This window comes from Eulemur rufifrons, chromosome 3, assembly GCF_041146395.1.
Source record: "Eulemur rufifrons isolate Redbay chromosome 3, OSU_ERuf_1, whole genome shotgun sequence".
NCBI classification, from domain to species: domain Eukaryota; kingdom Metazoa; phylum Chordata; class Mammalia; order Primates; family Lemuridae; genus Eulemur; species Eulemur rufifrons.
In genome coordinates, this window is record NC_090985.1 from 6,654,113 (window position 1) to 6,676,123 (window position 22,011).

Here is a 22,011-nt window from a genome sequence, read left to right on the forward strand (position 1 = left end):
CTGAGGGCCAGAGGCTGGCTGCTTAGGGGCACCAGGAGCTAAAAGTGCTCACTGTGAGACCAGGGACCAGAGCCAAGCCTACTGTGGGAACCTGCTAATAGATCTATGGCTTCCAAAGCAGCAGAAGCAGCAAAAAAGACAATATGGGGGAAATAGCCAAAGTTTATGCAGCACTGGGTATGTGCCGAGCTCTGTTCTTCAAACTTGACATGTGCTAACTCATTTAATCCTTCCCACACCCTGGGAGGTAGAAGCTATTACTACCCCATTTTACAGAGGAGGAAACTGAGGCATAACTCGCCCAAAGTCACACAGCCGGCAGGTAGAAAAGCCAGGATTTGTAACTGGCCGCAGAGACCTTCCTCTTAAGTACCATATTGTACTGCTTAAAAGCAGCAGAGCAGAGAAAGAGAGAGGAGCGAGCGAGCAGGAACACAGACGGTGCAGGAAACATACGCAAGACACCAGGGCTTGCCCGAGTCACACAGCTGCAAACAGCAGAGCTGGGATTCAGCCTAGGTTTCTTCTGATTCTACCACACCAAAATGACCTAAGAAGAAAACGAAAGCCAGCTGAGGGACAGAATCTATTAACCTTCGGAGTAGTCCTGCCCACTTCAGATTCTTACGATCTTTTCCTATTCTGAGACAAATCAGTCAGAGAGGACCAGGCTGTGATGAGGAGGGGCCCAAAGAGCAAAGTCTCCGGCTCCATCACGGGCCACTCGACCCCGCCAGGCTTGTTGCCAAATGAAAAACGGGGCATGGACAGATCAAAGATCCTAAACTGGCAGCCCTGGGTTGGCTCTGCATTTAGCTGGCATTTAAAAAAAATTGAATTTATTAGTTATAAACACCAGGAGATTTCAGATAAAAAGCTAGATTTCGGGTTTCTCTTGAAAACAAAATCAAAAGATTTGCAAGACAGTGCCAGCATTCTCACATGGCAAGAATGAGTGGAGCTGAGCAGCGGCCACCTCCTTTAGACGGAGCATGCTCTCTCTGGGTTGCCACAGTCTCCACCGCTCCCTATTACTGTGCTCAACACTGACCCCGGCCCAGTTTAATCATTTATAGTACCTGAATGATCCCAATAAGCATCTGAATATGCAACCTTTGCAGGAAACCACCTAAGGTCCCTTCTAGCCCTGGAAAAGTCTGTACTGACTGAATATTCAAAAAATATATTATCAGTATATGTATAAATGATAAATTCGTAGACAAAATTATGGAAAGGCAGAGTGGCAAAGTTCATAGGATAACAAGATATAGTACTTTTTATTTATTGATATTTATTAATACACTGATATTTATTTACACTTTAACTCTTTCCACAAACTATCTGAGATGGCTTCAGTGAAACACTGTTACTGAGTGTGCATGCATAGAGGAAGACTCGGAAACGAGGCAGACTGCTACTTGCCTCCCAGTAGTAAATTTCCCCTTCATCTTTAGTAACAGAAACCTGGGAAATTTGCCTAGCTGAAAAATACTTCATACCCCAGGCTCCCTTGCAGCTATGTGACTCCATGTGACTCGATTCTGGAGGGGCTGGTCTGATTTCTGGGGAGGCTCCTTAAAAGGCAGGAAGTTAACCCTTCTGCCCTCTTCCCTTCCTGCATCCCTGGGATGCAGACAATACGGCTGCACCTCCAACAGCCGTCTTGGGCCATGAAGTGACCTTGAGGTCACGCTAGGAGCCCCATTAAGAGGACAGCAGAGTAGAAAGACAGAAGTCTGAGTCCCTGACAGCTTCATGGAGCCATTATATCAGACCTAGACTGCTTGTCTCAAGATTTCTTTTACATGAGAGAATAAACAGATGAAGCCACTGTGACTTCTAGACTCTTTTACTCTGCAATTTCTAATGAAACTGGAGGAAATATTATATACCCAAATCTTTATGGATGCTAAAATGCCTGGGTTATAGAGCATTGGCAATTTCACTTTTTTTCCTATTTTCCAAAATTCATAATGACTATAAATATTTTTGTCATTAGAAAAAAAGCTTTAAAATAGCAACTATGAAAATCTAAGAAGAAATTTTAAAACCCTGGACAAGGAAAATACATATGTCAACATACATAACAAGTGTGTATGTGATTAAGGTTAGAATGTCTCTGAGCTTTCTGACTGTCAGGGGAAAAAGGCAAACCCCGTCAGCCTACGGTTCTCTAAAGTGGAAAGAAAGCTAACACATATCGTGCTCTTATTTCCAGAAGCATGACAGATACTCAACAGAAACAGGGCTTTTTTTTTTTTTTTTGCCACAGAATTATTAAAAAAAAATGCAGGACTTTATATAAGGGACCTTGAGTGATGTGATAGACAATGTCCTCCCACAACTTTTTTTTAATAGCAAATGCAGTAGAGAATTAATTTCCTCAACCCTTGAAAAATGCCAAGGTTTTAAAATTCAATTCAACCCAGGGAAGGCAATCCTAGGAGAGATTTATAATTACTGTGGTCCAAATGTGCAGCCTTGTCCAAGGCTCCAGCCTGACATCCCGGGGAGCAGGCCAGTCCTCCTGCACGTCCCTAGGGACACCACGCTTGAGTTTCAGCAGGACTAAGGACCTGACTGCCTCTTGTGTGCCCAGCATTTTGCAGACAGCAGTTAAGTAGAATTCTCATTTTAACTGGGGAGAAAAGAAGTTTATGTTAAGACTATATGTACTTTAGAAACTCGAAGACGAGAATAATTAGTCCAGGAAAGAATTAACCAGGGAAGGAATTACGGAGCAGCTAGATCTAGAACCCGGCCTTAGTGAGTGAAGTACAGTGGGCCTTCCTTATCTGCAGAGTCGACCAACCTCGGATGGAAAATATTTGAAAAAAATAACAAAATTTTAAAATAAAATCAATATACTATAACAACTATTTATATAGCATTTATATTTTATTATGTATTGTAAATAGTCTAGAGATGATTTAAAGTATACAGGAGGATGTGCATAGATGATATGCAAATACTCCATCATTTTATATCAGGGACTTGAGCTTCCTTGGATTTTGGTATCCTCAGGGGTCTTGGAACCAGTCCCCCGTGGATACAGAGGGATGACTGTATAGGATTTAGAAGCGTGTGTAAGTATGAGTGTGTGTGTGTGCACAGTACATATATATCTAAATATTAAACCAGGAATTAACAGGCAATTTTAAAACAAAAACTCTTCACATTCATTTTAACTAATCTCACTACATTTTATTTTATGGTATTCTTTTTTTCCAAGTTTGACCTGCCACTAAATATTAATATTCTGAACTTGTTCTAGACGTAGCAAACTCAGATTTCATTGCATTATTTCATGAGCCCCTCCCCCTTTTCTAGGCAGGTGAAATCCAGTTAAAATGAACATCAGGCAACCAGACAGAGAAAAGAAATAACACAGAAAGGCAGGAGGGCTGGGTATATGGAGGAGGAAGAGGAAGCTCTCCCCATGCCCACCCGAACCTTGGCTCCACCTCCACGATGGGCTGGGCTTCCTAGGTACCTAGCAATTCTTCCTCAGCGGCCCCACACCTCCCCCACCATTTTATGACTGGGATTGAATGTAGTCAGAATTCTATTTATGTTCTCTACGCTAACAAAGGAACCCAAGGTGCTGCTAGATGCCCAAATCTCGTCATTAAAGGAACTGTAGCATTGTTCCTGGTGGCTAAGACATGCTTGACTGGTATTTCCACGGGTGGTGAGGCCTCCCACGACGACTCTCACTGCTCTCCCCTGGCTGAGAGCCTTATTTTAAGAAGGAGGCACAGACGCAGAGAGAAACAGGCCACCTCGCTGGGAGAAGCTCCAGTCCGGGGGCTCTGAGACCTGGGTCCCAGTGTCTGCTGTGCCCCTTCCTGGCTGGTGACCTAGAACAGCCACTTAACTTTTTGAATCCTAAAGACCCCATCTGTAAAATGAGAGGGTTAGATTAGAAGTAGATGATACCAAAGGTCTCTTTCAGGTGAAAATGTCTGAGATTCTAGGGATAGAATTGCAGCCCTTGGCCAAAGAGCACAGGAAAAAACTATCGCTGTACTTCGTAACAGAAAACGGCCCCTGTTTTCCAGCCTACTTCATAGACTGTTATACGATAAAATTCATAAGAACCAACAACCCTCATAGCCTTTGTTATTTCTTTAAATAAATTAGTCATATATTTTCTTTTTCTTTTTTTTTTTTTTTGAGACAGAGTCTCACTCTGTTGCCCGGGCTAGAGTGAGTGCCGTGGCGTCAGCCTAGCTCACAGCAACCTCAAACTCCTGGGCTTAAGTGATCCTCCTGTCTCAGCCTCCCGAGTAGCTGGGACTACAGGCATGCGCCACCATGCCCGGCTAATTTTTTTTTGTATATATATATTTTAGTTGTCCATATAATTTCTTTCTATTTTTAGTAGAGATGGGGTCTCGCTCTTGCTCAGGCTGGGATCATATATTTTCAACTATGCCATTTATGCCAATAATTTCATCATATTTATTCCACCTGCATGGGCAGCCTTGGAATATCAATATTCACTGACAATACAAAACTTACAGTGAAAGAACAAATTGTGCAGAGACCTCAGACACAGAAAACCCATTATCTGGTGTAGTGAGTTGAATGGGGTCCCCCCACCCCCCAAAATTCATGTCTACTTAGAACCTGTGAATGTGACCTTTCTGGAAATCAGGTCTTTGCAGATATAATCAAGTTAAAATGGGGTCATACTGGTTAGAGGAGGTCCTAACACTATAACCCCAAGGTGTCGCTGTAAGAAGAGGGAAATTTGGACACTGAGACACAGACACACAGGGGAGAAGGCCACGTGAAGATGGAAGTAGAGACTGGAGTGATGTGTCTACAGCCGGGGAACGCCAAGGACTGCCAGCAACACCAGAAGCTGGGAGACAGGCATGGAACAGACTTTCCCTCAGAGCTCAAAAGCGGAACCAATCTTGCTGACCCTTCGATTTCAAACTTCTGGCTTCCAAAACCGTGAGAGAATATGCCCAGATTACCTCTCATGACTCAGTAGTTCCACACGCCTTTCCTTTAGAGGCTGAAGGACCTTTTGAAAGACAGATCCCTTGTTACTCAGCCAAGTTCCAATCAGTTCAGGTCAAGGTCAGCTATCTGACATGAACATCCATAGACTACTTGTTAGTACAATGCAAACTATATTCTGCAAACAAATATTCATTGGTTTGGCTTTTTTGCCTCCATGATCCAGCTGTCAGAACAATCCTTTCCTTTCCTGATAGTTATAGCAAAGTGAGGAAGCCCAGAGATGGAGACACCTGTGGGGGTCTCTCTTCCTTACAACCCAAAAGGAACTATCATAACAAGCTTCCACACTTATGTGGGTCCCAAGGCAAATACCTCTCAAAAAAAAAAAAACCCCAAACCAAACCCCTAAAGGATCTCTCTGTTCCCATTCCAATCTGGTTGAAGATGTGGCTTCTGTTTAGGTTCTAGTCCTGCAGTGAGCTGGCCAGTGTGAAATCCAGCTACAGTGCTTGCTCTTGGGCAAGTTCCTTAATCCCTCTGGCCACCATGTGTAACATGTTACATATTATGTATTATCTGAACACAGAGAGAGTATTTAAAAACAATGCCTGGCATACAGTAAGTGCCCCACAATATTAGCTATTACCACCACCACTACTAAACCGTCCCATTTTGCCTCGGTAAGCCACCTAATCAGACAGAAATCACCATAAAACCTACTCTTTTCTAACAGCACAGAGGGCTCTCAACAGCGACATCACTAGCTGATTGACTGCTGGAGCCGCCTCCAAAGAGTTTCAAATCAATCCCAGGATGTACTCTTCTTGATTCCTCTAAAATGGAACCACGTTACACTTAATAAATCACTGGACAATAAGTGGTGATCATCATGTCCCATAAATAGTTCCAAGATGTATTGTTTTTGTTTCTGCACTAAAGTGGGTCCTTGGCAGTGCACAGGTGGAATCCCTTCTCCTGACACACATGCCCGGTCTCTCTCCTTCCCATGGGGAGGCTGCCCCTCACCTGTACCCGCTCCCAGCAGGTAAGTCCCCTCTTGCCTGGCCTGGCTCCTAGCAAACCTCAATGCCCTGAAGCGAAACCCTCGGCCAGCACAGCAAGCCTTTGGTAGGCTTCGTCCCTAAAAGTACCCTGAGAGGGTGTCAAGAGAAGGACAGAGGAAGGCCATAGCACACCGCCACAAAAACATGGTCTATTCCCATTCCACATCATCCCAACTTTCCACCTTTTTGGTGGTAACTTAGATAAAAGTGGTCAGCCCTAAATGGAGGCAACGTGACACCTCTGGGGAGAAAGTAAGGGGAAAAGGGCCAGCTTCTCCCCCTTTATCTGCCATTTAACTCAAGAAGTCAGAGCTGTCATAGAAAAAAGTCATGCCATTCTGCAGGGGCAAGAACAATCCAGAAGGAGATGACCAGGAGAAGGCCCAGCCACCCCCATGAGATGTGTCTTTGTGCCCTTTGCCACTGCCATGGGGATGGGACAGGCTCACAGGCGCTGCCAGAGGGCTTTGGGACTGCACAGCCCTGCCGATGTGGGCCTGTTCTCACTCCCTGTGAGGTTTAACATGCCCGGGTGAGTGAGACCCTGGCCAGCAGCCAGAGAACCGCCGCTCAGCACATCCATGTTGGTCTAGGCCTGCGTGTCCTCCCGCAGAGAGCTGTGTGGGATGGAGTCTCAGGGGTGCTCACGTACGCCAGGTTTTGACAGACACCTCTCCCACCACCATCGCGAGCTAGAAATGACAGGAAAGCCCTGGCAACGATAGGGCCAGTCATGTTTTCAAGAGACGCCAAGAGACATTTGTTTTTGAACATTAATCACTGAATACCCAGATGTTTTGTTCAGCACCTCAAGCCAGGGAGCCACCCTAGAAGGTCAGGAGTGGGTCACCACACCTGGGAAGTGGCTGGTGGCAGGGAGAATGGAAGCAACAAGGAAGGAGAAGCCTCTTGGTGATCTAGTCCATCTCTTACAAACCAGGTCCTCCTAGGTGAAGGGCCTGCCCGCAGTCACACACAATTTGGTAAAGCGGAAGTGGAGGCATTCACAGATAATTAAATAAGTTTATGGTAACATTGTCCTCAGTTGCGTTCAGATTAGGATCTTGAAATTGCCTTTTTGTGCAAGCAAACTCATGTGATAACAGTTTTAGTTAACCATATTCTTCCACAAAGTCGTGAGGTCACACACTTAACCTGCTGGAATTTCAGAAAACGGCCTACAAGTTCCCAGGAAGAGGAAAAATTACCCAAGGCAGGAAAATGCAGACCTCACACTTAAATGTCAAGAATGGCTGCTGACCCACAAGTTTCCACAAAAGAAAGTCACCAAACTAAAAATATCTGGAGACTGAGTCACCAGGGCAACACGTACAGCCAGCGGAGCACGTTTACATGCACCTGCTGCGATACGGGAGGGAAGCTGGCCCTTCCCGTTCGCAAATAACCCTGCCGAGAGAGCAGGGCTTTCTACGCACCGCGAGACGACGAACGGGAAAGCACTTAGTAAAATCACAGGCAAAACTGTTTTCCTTACCACTGAGAAACCATTTGATCCATACCTGAGAACAAACAAAAAAATCATAACCCAAGTGTTTCCTCTGTGGAGATTCTAAGAGATCAGGCACCTTAAACAGTGAGATTTGATTGCTCTAAACTTCGTATTAATAGTAAAGAAAAAAACCTATACTGTAATTAAATTCTATAAATACCAAAAGCAAAATCTCAGTTTACCAGAACCCAACAAACTCAAGTGCCTAGTTGACTGGAATTTTTAAGAGAGGGGTACCACGGATGAGAACAGCATCTCCAGATTTATTGTACCAAAGAAACTTCCAGGGCATGTCCTGGGCATGGTACAGATCCCATCCACCCATGTCTGCCAACGAGCTCCCAGAGGGAGGACACGGAGCTGGGGTGGGGTGGCACAGCCCTTGAGTGCAGAACCACTGACCCCATGGACTCGCTGGGGCAGGCGAAGACAGTTTCACCTGGAGCTGCAACAGAAAAGGACTTACAGCTACTCTCAGTTAATGAGAGAATAAAAATAGCTGGGAGTCCCCCCATTCCTGAGCGTTCTGGTTTCCCAAGGCCCCCGGTGCCAGACCAGAGCATAGGACGAATACTGGGCTAACACACCCTCGGGCCTGTAATGAGTGCATCGACACGGGCAGCCTGTTCCAACGCTGACGATCTCGCGTTTCACCATGGCAGGCGGCAAGAAGTAGATCTGTGAGAACCCTGAACAACGGCCAATCCCCCCAGCTTCCCCAAAGGAGAGACTTACTCCTCTGCCCGCTCACTCGCTCTCCTGCCTCTCCCAGCTCTGTGGCTCTCTCCTGATAAACCCTGCCAGCTGGGAGCAAGAGCGCCCCTCAGCGCTCAGCCAACTGACTCTGTAACACTGGGCTAGACAGCAGCGAAAGCTCTGGACTCCTTGCCCTTCCAAGACCGGGAGAAGGTTCTAGGGGCAACAGTATACAGTGTGCACAAGACTTTAAGGCCTGCTTTACTTATTTCTGTTTTATAAATATCTAGGATGCTGTGGGTAGAAACAGGATCTTCTGCCAGTTTAGAGCAGCAGGCTTGGAGGTCACATGGATTTCATCGTGACCAAGTCTTAGAACACCAATGCTACCAGCTAAATGCAGATAAATATGGAGGACTGATCTGTGCTCAGGCCCTTGGGCTAAAAATAAAAGCGTGTTGTGAGATAGTCACCCTATCTGGTGCTGAACGAGCCAGCCCCACCACTGGGGCTAATTATTTCATGGATGCCATGCACTATAGTTCTTTCATAGCCCCCACAGAGGTTAGAATGAAGCTGATGCCTTTGGTACCTGCAGAGAGCAGAGTGGAACGTCAGAAGGAAGGTATAGTCTGCAAAACATTACCCCAGTGGTACTGACACTTTTTCAGTGGGTTCTGTCCTCTTCATTTACAAAAGAAGAGGATATACGCAAATCCATATATAATTACATACTAAACTCTGAAGTACCAACTATAAATACCAGAGGAATTCAAACAAAGGAGGCAGAAAGAAGAAGGAGGTGAACCCATAGTTGGGGAACCACAGGAACAGATGCAACAGAAAAGAAGGTGAGAAGGAGGGGTGGATGCAGACATCCGGCTGGGCTCACAGATGAGCCAAGGCCCAAGGATGCTGGGCAGTCAGGAGACTGGCGGACAGGACAGGGGGGTGGTTTGGGAGGAGAGGCAGTGAGTCACTGGAACAAAGCTCCAGCACTCCGCTTACGAGGGGAATTCCAGATGTCAGCCTGGAAGACGGTGCCACACATGTGCTGGGGGCCGTGGGCCTTAGGCTGTGTGCATTGTGTTGTTCATGAGGGACTGACGTGAGGATGTAGGCGGGAGAAGCATTTACTTGGCTACATGAACCCTGACTCATGGCTATGTTGGAAAAGCACCGTCATTCACCACTGGAGCAACCCTGCAAGCCCTCGAAAGCATCCAGGTAATTTTGTGCAACCTGCTGAACTAAACAAAAATCTTCTTCACTGGGGGCCCATCCCTTCCAGGCCCTAAAAATCATACCATTTCCTACCTACACATTTCGTAAGTACTCTTTCATAACTAGAACATTTTCTAGTCTCATCTCTACATAAAAATGATGATTCATACCTCTTTAATTTCTTTTTTCTTTCTTTTGAGACAGAGTCTCACTCTGTTGCCTTGGCTAGAGTGCAATGGCATCATAGATAGCTCACTGCAGCCTCAAACTCCTGGGTTCAAGCGATCCTCCTGCCGAAGCCTCCCAAGCACCTGGGACCACAGGCCTGTGCCACGACGCCCAGCCAATTTTTCTATTTTTGGTAGAGACAGGGGCTGTTCCCAAACTCCTGATCTCAAGAGATCCTCCCACCTCGGCCTCCCAGAGTGCTAGCCTGGCCTCTTTTATTTCTGTTGGAGATTCTGGTCTATGTACTTCTAATTCAATTATCATGTTTCAATTCTACATAAATTTGAATTTAAGGTGCTGAGCATGTAATGGGCACTCTGTAAATATTTACTGATTGAATCTGTGGGAAAAGCATTAGCTTAAATCATCACCATCGTGATCCTCTGAACAGAAGTTTCTTATCAGATTACATTACATTATCTATCACATTAGGCAGAAAGGTAAGGCCTTATGAGTAACTGCCACACCTCCGGGCATAAAGAGAGAAAGCTCAGTGTCACCCGGGCTGTCAGCAGCTTTTGGATATTTTGAAGAACATCTCAAAGTTCAGGCAAATAACTATCCATCCAAAGTGAAAGTTTCCACTTTGCATCACTTAGAGGATGGTCTGTCCCATGCAGTATTTCTTTTACCTTTTCCCCCATTTGTCTAAAGAACATTTTACTAGGCTCAAAGAGTTACAAATCTACTCCAGAAACTGCTGTCTCACAAACAAACAAAGATAATTCCAAGTGAAATCAGGATGTTCTAGGTAGCCTGTTTTCACAGAAGGAAAGGCCCCCAAAGAGAGGGTCGAAGGAAATCTACCCACTGATTGCTGGTATTCAGATGAATCAACTGAAGACCACTAGAAGACTCATGATTTCTGCTACTCCTCCAACACATCCAATGCAACAAAATTATATATGGTGTTTTCCAACTGACATGAGCTTATTTGTTCCTGAAAATATAAATTTGAATGCAATTAATCCTAGGTTAACCTCCATCAAGGGCTTGGTGGAATTATATAATAAAATAAGGTTCCTTTTTAACACTAAGGAAAATGGAAAAATCCTTCCTTAAATATCTGTAGTATTTTGAAAACAAGTTTGTGAAAATAGGTCAGAACAACTGGTATTACAAAGATTTTTGATACATTGAGATGCTTTATGTTGGTGTGCACTGATGGCCAGGTAGAGAGGCTACTTGCAGGCTTTGGGGGACAGACAGATCTGGCTGAATCACAGCTATAGAACTTACTGTTGTGTTGGGCAAGTTTCTTAACGTCTTGGCACCTCAGTCTCCTTATGCATTAAATGGGGGTATTAAGGCCTTCCTTGAAGAGTCATTGTTAGGCATAAGCGAGATAGTGTAGGTCACGCACCCTACACCAGAGCATCCTGCTATTACAATAAAAATTAATAACACAAACACAGTGTAAATTTGGCAGTGGTATGCTCGGCAGAGAAGGCCAAGGAGGGATTCACTTCATCCATCCACCAAGGCTAGAGAATCCCAGTCCAAAGCCAATGTCCAGGTCCTCAAGTCTGGTTTGTCTGGCCTCTGACTTGCCCATGAACAGCCACTATCAACCCAACTAAAGCATCTTCTGCAGGTAATGCCTGGAGTTTACACACACACGTTCCCTCCCCCATTCCAGACCGTTAGCTTCTCAACCAGCTACTCAGACACAATATGAAATCTGTGGACCACACATTAGGGATCAAAGCCTCTTATCCTAGGATCTAGTATTGCTCTTTAGCTCTGACACCATTATCTTTAAATTACTATATTGCTAAATGAAGGAACAAAACCAGATGATAAAAAATTTCCTATTAGTGTAGCTCCACAGTTTATCAAGTGTTTGTGATTTTTAATACATTACCTCATTTACCCCTCAAACATGTCACAAAATGCACTTGTGCTGACCGTGGAGACCAAGTGCATAATTTACTACTTACAAAGTATGTCCTCAGACATTACCTCATTCGGTACTCACAACAGCTATGTGACTTATTAATGCGAGCAAGGAAACTGAGGCCTGGGGCCCTCCCTGTGCCAGGCCCTGGCTAAGGCTCGAGGAATACAGAGAAACAAGGCACCCATGCATCCAAGAGGCCCCTCACAGAGCTGGAGGGATTCCGACCACTTCAGCCCCACGGGCAGATGCTCTGTAAGGCCTCTTCCCATCCAAAGAGAGACTTAAAGAAATTTGCATTCCTCTTATAAGCTTGTTGGTGGCAAAGTCACAATTTCTCTTGCAATTTCAGTACAACGTCCAGCATTCTATGTAGAATCAATAAATAGACTGATGGATGACATTCATGATAGACTGAGGGAAAGGGACTGTGTTTCCTGAATCGGGAAAAATATCCTGGGCTATAATCTATGTGGCACCTTCCATCATCCCACTATTTAGAAGGGTACATTTGTCAATGTCATTGACGAGAATGAATGAGCACTTTATTTAGATTATCAGAACAGAGGAGGGAAATGTGGCCAGGGTATTTGGAACCTGAGAAGCTAAAGTCCACAATGTGAGTACATACAGTTCAGGCCGTACAGGGAGCTGCGAGGGGCTGGAGACTCGGCAAGCATTTGCAGAAAGCCTCCTCTAGGCTGATGGTGGGGCACGGTGCGCAGGCACCAAGGAAGGTGCTGAGGGCAGAAGCCTGGCATGACATCCAGCAGAGGAAGGGCTGAATAAATGCTTCCTGAACAAATCTAAAAAATGAACATTTTCCAGCTCTGCAGACTCTGGTGCAATCACACGATCCTAGTAATATTGCGTTTTCCTCAATTTTCAGGAAGCAGTAATGATATAATTGGATACATGAGAAAAGTTAACAGGATGCCAAACAATACATGCAGAAATGTACTAAATGCATCATTCCATGTTAAGTGAATAAAGCAAGGAGCAGAACAACATGCACAATCTACTAGCAGTTTCATAAAATGGAAAAAGGATATAGATGCACAAAACATTTTCTGGGACATGCATAAAATACCTCTTAAATATACACAAGATACTAGTAATATTCATTGCTTCTTGAGAGGAAGGTTTTTCATTCTTTACTGCATTATACCTTTTAAATGTTATATCACGTGAATGTATTACCTGTTCAAAGGTAAATAAATATCTCTACTGGACAAATTGCCCAGTTCCTCCAACAAATTGCAGGGAAAAGAAGAAAAGAAAAGGAAGGGAACTTGTAGTTAAAAGTGACATAGATGGTAGAACAACCAATCACAATGCGTGATCCTTGTTTGAATCCTGATTCAGAAAAATTAAGAAAATTAAGAAGACAAATACTTATGACATTTTTAAACAACTGGAAACTTGAACGACGACCACATATTTGCTGATATTAAAGAATAATTGTTAAATCTTCAAAGAGTAATAACGGATGTTCAATGGATCTTTAAGAGATATCACAGAAATATTTCTAGATGCAACTATATAATGTTTGGGCACCACTTCAAAATTAACGTGGGCTGGGGAAGTGGCTAGCAGAACAAAGGACACAGGAGGGTCATGAGTTGATTGCTGTAAAGCTGGCAATGGGCATGTGGGGCATGGGGGTGCACTATGCAAACTGTAGATCTTAAAATTTCCATAATGAAAAACCAACAAAAGCTATTCAGCAACAGGACAAATTGTCTTGGTAGTCAGTGCGGTCCAAGTGCACCACCAATTTGCAGCTGCAGTCAAGCCCCTATTGTCCCTGAGCAGGTGAGTCACCTGTGGCAAATAAGCTCCAGGCTGCTGGTAGCTGCTGCAATTCTGGCAAGTGTTTAGGTCATGCAGCTATCAGTGAGAAAACTTTATCACTCACTCCAAAAATAAACAAACTAAAAGAACCAGAGAAATTACTTTTGGAGGGCTCCCTTTCATTAGTGTGGACAGTAAGTGTTGGCTGCATATGCAAATGAGTGTGACAATGCACACTGCTCCTCTGTGAAGTGTCTTTCCCAAACCTATACATAATTTTTGTTGCTCTCCTTGGGAGTGTTTCCCAAGTTCTCCAAATCACCAGGGTCGAACAAAGAGGACCTCAAGGCAGAAAACCAATGATGTCAACTAACCCTTCAACTCAACTACTATTTCTAAAATGTTCAACACATGGAAAGGAGCTGGGCATGACACAAATATGACGGGAAACCTCTGTCCGCCTCACAGAGCTTAGATTCTTGCAATGGGGTCTTTCAAACTCAGGTGCCAAATGGCCCCCTCTAAGGGGAAAAACTAATCATGCCAGATCCCCCTAATTAAATTATTTTGTATTTGATTCTCAAATTTCAATTGAATTACTTTTATCCCATTATTATTTAATATTCTTTTAAATGTACAAACATAAAAATTAACATAAACTTCCTTTACCACTTTTATGTAAAACTTATGGAAACCAAAACAAATTTACAAATAAACACAAATAAAATTACTTAAGCAGTAAAATTCAGATGAATTACATTAATGTAAGGAGACTGATACCATTTTTCAAACCTGAAATGTCTGACAACAACGTCAAGTCATTTGACTTCGCTTGATGCTATCACGTCTTTTCTACGCTACGTCCATCTCTGTATTTCTCTCTATAGTGGGGTTTACCTGGCTCCAACTCATCAGAAATTCACACACAAATGGGAAGGGGGAGGGGAGGAGATGGCAGTGGGGGTTGTGTGGGTAGACCTGATATCATAATTAGGTATCCCAACATTCCAGAATAGGCATTTTTTTTTTTTTTTTTTTTTTTTGAGACACGGTCTTGCTCTATCATCCAGGCTAGAGTACAGTGGTATAATCATAGCTCACTGCAACCTCAAACTCCTGGGCTCCAGGGATCCTCCTGCCTCAGCCTCCTGAGTAGCTGGGACTATAAAGAGGTACCACCACGCCAAGCTAATTTTTCTGTTTTTTTTTTTTTTCATAGAGATGGGTCTCGCTGTGTTGCTCATGCTGATCTGGAACTCCTGGCCTCAAGCAATCTTCCCATCGTGGCCTCCCAAAGTGCTAGGATTATAGGCATGAGACACCAGGCCTGGCCTTAAAATATTTCCAATTATCATTAACATGAAACCAAAAAGTCTGAGTGTTCTTAATCTAATGAGAACTCAAGGAACCTCAAGAACATAACCTTGGTCCTGGACTGGGAAAGCCATCACACAAAGTGAATATGATGGTGCACAGGAGAAGGGCAAAAAGTGCAGTGGGGACTTGGATGAGAAGTCACATTATATCTTAGGAACAATCTGTGCCATCACCTGACATACTAAATCATGAATTTAATAAGTTTAAGCACATGCTTCAAAAGGATGATGTATAAATATCCCAAAGGGCCTTACTTAATTCCAGCAAGTCACTGAGGTCCTGCCTCTCAGCCTCCTCCCACTCCTCAGTTCTCAAAGAACTATAACATGGCACTTCAAAACAAATCCAGACCCCCCCTCCCCCAGAGTCAAAGAACCATTTCCAATATAAGTTAATATCACTAAAAGATGCCATCGGCTGGGCGTGGTAGGTCACATCTATAATCCTACCACTTTGGGAAGCTGAGGTGGGAAGATTGCCTGAGCCCAGGAGTTCAAGAACAGCCTGGGCAACAGCAAGACCCTGTCTCCACAAAAAATAAAAAAATTAGCAGGGCATGGTGTTGCATGCCTGCAGTCCCAGCTACTTGGGAGGCTGAGGCAGGAGGATATAGCTTGAGCCCAGAAGTTTGAGGTTGCAGTGAGCTGTAATGACGCCAATGCACTCTAGCCTGGGCAACAGAGCAAGACCCTAGCTCATAAAAAAAAAAAAAAAAAAAAAGAAGTTATAATTGCATATCAACATTGTATGGTTTGCACCACCTAAAAACCTAGGCACAAAACCCTACCAATGCTACTGCTACTGCTAGGTTAGCTGGACCAAATGAATGGCCTGGTTTCCCAGCAAGAGAGTAGCCAGTACTGTTTAAGGAAACTGAAAAAGTGGAACCACTCCTTGAATAGAATCCTCTACTTTAGGCCTTCCCAAATGCCATAATTCAATGGCCAACAACTTAACCTTTATATCAAGCTACATACGTCCTGTTCAGAAGGTGCTCTTTATTCTGAGACAATGATCTTCCAACATTTTTGGTGGTAAAATAGCTCTTTTTTTTTTTTTTTTTGAGACAGAGTCTCCCTTTGTTGCCCAGGTTAGACTGCCATGGTGTCAGCCTAGCTCACAGCAACCTCAAACTCCTGGGCTCAAGCAAGTCTCCTGCCTCAGCCTCCCGAGTAGCTGGGACTACAGGCGCATGCCAACACAGCCAGCTAATTTTTCTATTTTTAGTAGAGACGGGATCTTGCTCTTGCTCAGGCTGGTCTCAGACTCCTGACCTAAAGGGATCCTCCTGCCTTGACCTCCCAAAGTGCTAGGATTACAGGCGTGAGCCACCACGCCTGGCCAATATCTCTTCTTAAATGAAATGATAATGATGAGAGAAATGACAGGGCTTTTGTATTTCCTTATTTGAAAAAACTAAAATTTGGCAATCCTATGTTGGACTTCCTGATTTTTGTTTTTCACTGCCCTCACTGGCATGACTAATGGTACACAAATCCATGCCTACAGTGATTGGGCACAAATGGGGGCAATTTTTCAAAGCTTCCATCCCTTTTATCCAAGAGAAACTAAAAAAAGTGTAACTTATAACACCACCTCCCTCCCCTGTGTTACATAATACAGTGTCTATGGTACAACTGAGTACTAATGTGGCCCCCAGCAATGAGCTAAGATCAGAAAGTAATGACTCTAGATTAGACTAGCAGACTGATATCTTGAAGATTCAATTCAATTTCAAGGTGACTGTAAATCAGACTCAGCGGTAAATAAAAGCAAGATGAAGGTCAAGGCACATGCAAAGTAAAGAGTTTAAACCCAAGAGGCAAGATCTGGGGGCCACAGAAGATTATAAGACCACGTTTAAATCAGTGTGGTTATTTAAAACACAAGCGTAGCCACAAAAAATTCAAATATGAAGAGCCCTGAGAACTCTCTTCTTAAGTCAGCATCAGTGAAAGCCTTTGTTTGTTAACAAGGCTGGGTCCCACCCTGGAAGTGGTGAAGTGAATTGGAGCTCACAGGAAATACTTCCAAAGACAGCAACAAAAACCTTGCATGGGTTTGGGAAAGACGCTTTACAGAGGAGCAGCTTCGAGAGCTGGTTTGAACTTGGGTGAGAGAAGAGAAGGGGTGGGACAATTAATAAAGCTACGCAAACAGGAAGTGCTCTGATGCAGGCAGGGCAGGTGTCTTCCCTGACGCCCAAGGTGAGGACTCATAGCAGGGGTGTGGCGCAGGAGACAGGCTGAGAGGCAGTAGAGATGCTGGAAATGTGAATTAGAGAGGCCAGGAGGCTTCTCTGGAGACCAGAGAGAAAACAGCAAACTTCTCCTGGTAATTCCAGCACCTTCTGTCCAGCGGGCAAGGTAAAGAGCCCAAGGTCCAATCACATTCCTCGTTCTCCAGTGTCCCAGCTCTCCCTTCAGAGGGTGACCTTTAGGGACGCTCTCTACCTCACTCAGCCTCTTCTCAGGCTCAGAGCTGCAGGACAGAGAGAAGAAAAATATTTGCCCCTAAATAGCCACAAAATGCTTTCAGATCTCCATGCAAAGCTGCTGCCTAAATAAGACTGGTTTTTAGCATCTTTAGAAACAGCAAGCAGATATCTAAAATAGACGGCCTTCATAATGCATGACGTGGAAGCTCTTTTCATACTGCCAAGAAATAATAAGTGAAAAAAAGCAAGGTTCCAAATAGCACGTATGTAGCGCACTACCATTTGCGTAAAAAGGGGGGTGTGCAGAATATTCACAATGAATTTGCTTATAGATGCATAAAATATTTTGGAAGTGCATGGACCACCTCTAGCAGATGAAGAAATCAGTAACACTGGCTGTCTCTGAGGAACAGAACTAGGTGGCAGGGGTCTGGTAGACAGAGATGTATTTACTAGTTAACCTTTTGTGCCTTTCAAATATTTTCTTTCATCATGTGAATGTATTATCTATTTTTTTAAAAATAAAATTGGAATTAAAACCATTAAAATTTTAGAAAAGTTTAAGTTAAAACAATTTAAAAACAAAAATAGTCTTCATGCGACAAACCAAACACACTTGTTAAATCTGGTCAACTGTGTTCCTGGCATACACCAGATGCTCACTTGTAATGAACTTCCACTTACTGACAACAAAAGAAAATCAGAAACCAAGTAAACCCAAGGGTACCAATTTTCCAATTCTCTAATAAGCTCTTTACCTGTTTGCTACTAAGCTATTGCAACACATTAGAGAACGGGTCAGCGTGTAGCAAGCCCTCCACCCACTTGGCCCCATGCACAGGCTCCATGGGTAACAGTAGGGGTCAGCATGTGTCCACACCAGCCATTTTATAAACAGAGGGCATTTAATCCAAAATCACATTGCCCTGGAACCAAAACAGCAAACATAAATCTGCAGATTTGAAAATGATCCGTGAGGGAGATAATGTCACCACTTCTAAGGGGTTAATACAGAAACAGAAGCACAGAAGTTAAAATGTCTTAATCATGCCCTTGCCAAAAAGTCTGGACCATGAAAAGCTACTGTAAAATCCTAACGCCAGACCACATCAAGAGGCACCCTGTACTTTCATTGCTCTGTTCCTGGGGACAGTTTAGCCCAATGAAACAGGAAGATGAAACAGAAAGGCTTAGACACCTCATGCTTCATATCACCTATACTCTTAAATTGGTCATGGAGTACTCAAAACCCACAAAGCAATAAAAATCGGAATACTGTAAGCAGTAGGTCATGGCAGAAATTCTGCCACATGGAATTCCAATATATTGGAAGTGACTGTCTGCCAGGGCTTTTCAAAAAGCCAGATTTCAGGCAAAAAATAAGACGGACATTGTCCCTGTCTTTCATAGGACCAAAGAAATTGTTTTATGCTCTGGGCAAGGGCAGTGGGAACCACTATACTGTTTGTGGGCCCTGCCAGAGATTACCAGGAGGAAGGTATAAGTGGACGAAGTAAGAAATAACAGTGAATCAGAAACCCTTCTGCCAAAATGTTACGAGAAGAGAGCAAGGCAGAGAGAAAGGGGCCCATATTAATACACAAGCAAAGAAGCAAAAACTACTATTCTAAAATGGCTGATCTCTAGACTAGCCTACACAAAAAAGCAAAACTCAGAATCAACTCTTAAGAAAAATGAAGCAAAAGAAGGTGCCATTCAATGAATAGTGATAATCTTTGGTTCAATCCAGAAAACAGACAAAAACAGAGAAGGGAAAACCAGAGGTGACTGGATTCTTGCAAAAACTAAAGGTGACAGGCATCTTTCCGCCAAAAGGGAATTGGCTGGGAAACTGAGAGCGGGTGTCTGTCACCATGAAAGTGATGAAGGAACTGAAGGTGAAAGTGAAAAGGGAAGAATGGGAACTACGCTGAATAAATCGAGAGAAAAAGACCCTTCCATTGCACTTGCGCTTGCCGTCTGGTTTATTTCAAGCTCTGGAAAAGAACAGGAAAGATGCAGATAAACCGTGAACAGGTTAGATCACCAGCAAGGAGCAGCTTTTGTTTTTCTTTCTTCAGGCATGGCTGGTGCTCCTCTGCTCCAATGACTAAGTAACTTGCTTAAATGCATTTGACACATGATCCCAGAACTTCCGAAAAGCACTTAATACAGTGGCTCATGAAATCTTAATCTAAAAATGTTCCTCCATTTAGAATCAAGCTGCATCACACTGACCACTGAGGAGGAGGGTTGAACAGAGGGAATACATATTTGGAAGGACACTGTAGAGACTGCTATTATCAGGGACTTTGTTTACCTCTTTGAGGGATTTTCTCCCTCCCTTTTTAAAGAGAATAAAAAAGATTTGGAGTCTAAAAAGAGTGTAACTATAAGGGGGGAAGTAACAGAGATACTGAATTACCTGTATCAGTGAAAGACAGAAAAATAAGTAAAACAGTGTGCAGTGTGACTTGGATGCAGTGTGACTTGGATGCAGTGTGACTTGGAAACCCCTGCAGATTGTATTAAAAGAAAATCTGGAATATATTTAATGAAGTGGGGGGGGGAAGAGGCAGGGGAAAAAATTACCTTCTGACAGAAAATATTAGGTGGTGAATAAGAAGAAAAACTGTGTAAGAAGGCAGCAGAACATTGCATTTAGCAAAGCTACAGTGGCTACTATGTGCCAGGCACTGTTCTAAATGCTTCAGATATAGTAACTCACTCACGCACTCCTCAAAACAACCTTCTAACATAAGTACCACTATTATTCCTATTTCATAGGTAAGGAAACAGAGGCACAGAGAGGTTAGGTAACTTGCCCAAGGTTATACAGCTAGTAAGAGACAGGGCTTAGGATTCAAACCCAGGCACTCAGACACCAAAATCTGTATCCTAACCTCTCTGGGCTCTCCTAAAACTTAAACACCAAGAGTGAGAGAACTAAGCTGGAAGTGAAATGTCATGCACTGGCTAGAGCTAAGGTCAAGAGATCAACCCTTAGTCACGGCTCTGTGATAACCAGCAAGCCCTGTGACTGTCCAAGGCCTCAGTTTCCTCACCTGAGCATTGAGGAGACTGTATTAGGTGAGATTTATCTAAGGTTTCTTCAGCTATAAAATGTCACAAGGCCATGCTGACAATCAGCACTATATGGACTGGTCTGCTTTCTGACTGGCTGTGGAAAGGTTAATTCATCCTAAAACAGGCAGCAAGTTGTGTTAAGATTCTTTCTCTGCCTCCTGACCTGTAGAAGATGATTATGTCCTCTCTATTCCGGCAAATGACAGAAGGTAGTGAAGGGGAATAGATGGTTCCTCTTTTGGACTCTGCCTAATGTAGTTGTAATGAAATGGCCCTCGAAAAGCTCTAGGCACAGACCACATTGACTCTGCCAAACCTGCAGTCGCTCCAGGTCCTTCCTCTGAGCCTGTTCTTGGAACCTGCCTTTGGATTTGGTTACTGGAATGCAGGTGAAACTGACAAACTGGAGGTGGAGTAACCAAAATAGAGGAACTGGGAAGACAGAGAGGCGTCCTTGACAGTTCAAATTAAAGAGTTTCACAGTGGCTAAATAAACCTCTATCTTTTGGTATAATCCAATGTCTTTGCTAACACCCACTCTGAGAGCTGAAACCTCAAAATTCGTACGGGTGAACTCAACACTCATTTTGAACCTAATGGGCCCCCAGAAGTACCCTTCTGAAGCTAGGCATTAAAGGTCACCCAGAGTGCATCTGAGGGTAGAGCAGGGCCTTACAGATGGGTTTATGCGGTTCTCTCTTGGGAGTCCTTTCTAAGCATCCCTGACAGGTGGCTGTCATACAGCCTCCGCCTGGACACTTCCAAGGTCGAGGCGATGTTTGCCTGGGCTGGCAGACAGCCTCCTGCGCTATTGGACAGCTCTCGACGTGGGGAAAGCCCACAAAGCGCCCCCAGAACGGTGTCCTGTGCGAGGCCGAGCTCAATAAGTGCGTTTCCAAGTGGGTCAAAAGCTGCCTCCCTAGAACTTGAACCCATCGGTCCTGGGGGCGCCCCTGATGCCTCGAAATGCAGAGCCCCCCCCCCAGGTTTCTGGGGCTGTAATAAGGCCCGGAGGCCCTCTCCTTCTACGTGCGGTTCCCGAACTTCTTCAGCAAGCCAGGACCGGCAGACCCCTCCCCAGACCCCGGAAAGCCCAAGACTGCGCACCAGTGGGGGGATGGCAGCAAGAGAGGCCGCGGCTGGGGTTGTCCCCGACCTCGGTTCCTCGGGCAGCAGGGGACAAAGGGCCTTCAGGAAGACTTATCCCCGCCGCTGTCTGGGCCATCCCTGATACCAGGCGAGCCGGCCCTGGGGACCCCCGCGGCGCCGATGACAAGTCCCCGAGGATCCCCAAGGATCCGGGACCCGCAGGCTGCGGAGGATGGGCCGAATCACGCTGGGAACTGCGAGGCTCGGTGATGTGGCCTGATGGATTTAGGGCGTGATCGCGGCTCCGCCGAGCTCGCTCGGATGTGGCTTTACCTGATTACAGCTGCCCAGCTCGCCCCGCGTCCGGTTCTCGCAGCTCCGCGGCTGCCGGCGGCGCTTATGGAAATGCAGCCGGAACCCCTGGCCAGTGCAGCTCCCGCCGCTACCGGCCCCGCCCAAGCAACTGCCGCCACGCCCCTGACGACCGCTTCTGCCACGCCCCTAGCCACGGAAACCCGCCTGTTCATTGGGCCCCTCAGCCGCTACTCCACTCGTCCCGTGCGCTCCTTGCACCTGGAAGGCATTTTATTGGTCAGCGGAGCTGCTCCTCAGAGTGGAGGCGGGGTTCTTA

General features: G+C 44.7%; 1 protein-coding gene across 2 annotated transcripts in view; it reads right to left on the reverse strand.

Annotated features, from left to right (window-relative positions):
• ABHD2 (abhydrolase domain containing 2, acylglycerol lipase) overlaps window positions 1-21,780 on the reverse strand; it is a 96,411-nt gene extending 74,631 nt beyond the window's left edge. Inside the window, exons 1-2 of one of the 2 annotated variants that reach the window (XM_069466633.1) lie at window positions 21,714-21,778; window positions 17,115-17,248 (exon numbers count right to left, since the gene is read on the reverse strand). The gene's annotated coding sequence lies outside the window, so the exon portion shown is untranslated. Of the gene's footprint in view, window positions 1-17,114; window positions 17,249-21,713 lie in introns of both variants that reach the window. The other variant, XM_069466632.1, reaches the window with a different exon arrangement.
• Between the last annotated feature and the right edge of the window lie 231 nt (window positions 21,781-22,011).